The following is a 1,568-nucleotide window of genomic DNA, read 5'->3' as shown; positions in this document are numbered from 1 at the left end:
GAGAGAAACCAGAAGGGAGTTACAGATACTGTACAGTTATGTCGCTATCCTTAAATTACAAAGTTCTATCTGCTCAGTACTCGTTTGGAGAAATGTGACGAAAAAAAAATACATTTGAGTTTCACAACATCTCGAGCTTCTTCTAATGCAGTTCTTTGAATATCTTGATATCCACTCTGAATAATCTTACGATTTTGATGGAACAGATATCGGAAATACTCTATACAGCGACAAGGCACAGCTGATTAAAACCTGCAAATTCTTTGCCATATCGACAGACCGAAGGGCTAGAACCCAAATGGCCGCTGGATCGGAAAAGTAACGTAAAAGTAGAGGAAGATAGAGCAGATAGAACATTTGGATTCTGACCTCAAGACAGCCAAAAATGTCTGACAAAACTTTGCAGTTTTAAGGTAGCGATGTGACAACTGCGGTGCCTTTTTTATCGTTGGAGCCCTATCTAGCTCACAATGCACCTTGTCCAACAGTGTTCAAGCGCTTGAAACAATTTGTTATGTCGTGTGTTATCCCATCCCTGTATTGTGAATGTCTTAGATCGTGGAAGAATGTTGGAGTCTTTTTTTTTCCTTCCCTTTTATTCTTTACACACATGCTCCTTTGAATAATGATGAGTAAGGCTGATACCTCTGTCTGTACATTTCCGGCTCATTGGTACTTGGAATGATGATGATTGAAGACTTAGATATTTGTCCGTACATATCTGAGCCGTATCTTCGTGCATACCCACTATTGTTTAGGTTCAATCTGATCAAGTTCAACAAAACCAAACATAATATTTGACTTTCTTGTACATCATGTGATACGTCTGATACATTTGATGGAAACGACTAATCAGAAGGCACCACACATTGCTGGGTCAGATCTTTTGTTTGCGCGCGGAATGCAATGGGTCCTGGTGAACTTCTGGGCCAAACCTGATATTGCCAACCAGGGGTCATGCAGTATGATGTAGTGTGCACTGGAGTCGCTTTTAACAGACCAGCCCTGACCCCGATCTGATCATGCGCGCGGGTCAGGTCCATTTGAACAACAGGTCCCTGTTCTATGACCAGTAATGAGGTACCCCATGTTAATCTATCATTCCATTACTTCGACTGTAGTCTTCGAAACCAAAACATGGTTTCACCAAAGAGGTTATATACATACACATATATATATATATATAGTCAAACCTGTGTAAGACGGTCACCCATTGTCAAGGAGAAAAGGGGTCGTAAAAGACAGGTGGCCGTCTTAGGCAGGACTGATCAAGATGAAGAAAACAAACCATTCCCATCTGAGATCCCAGTCGAAAGTAGCCGTATTGTTGTTGTTTTTGTTGTTGCTGTTGGTTTGCATTTTGTTTGTCATTTTATTTTGTTGCTGGTTTTGCACAAAGGGGACAATAAAACGAAATGTATCTGACGAGGGAGATCGAGTGCCACTGTAAAACAAACACACGGGTCGCCACCACTCGGAGAACGAGCGACGCTTTTTTCACAAGTTCGTGTTGACGTCCTTTGTTACTTTGTTACAGACTGGGTAAACAGTGGCCACTCATCTCACTT

The sequence above is a fragment of the Aplysia californica genome, unplaced genomic scaffold (assembly GCF_000002075.1).
Source record: "Aplysia californica isolate F4 #8 unplaced genomic scaffold, AplCal3.0 scaffold00973, whole genome shotgun sequence".
Lineage (NCBI taxonomy): Eukaryota > Metazoa > Mollusca > Gastropoda > Aplysiida > Aplysiidae > Aplysia > Aplysia californica.
This window is presented reverse-complemented; position numbering follows the sequence as displayed.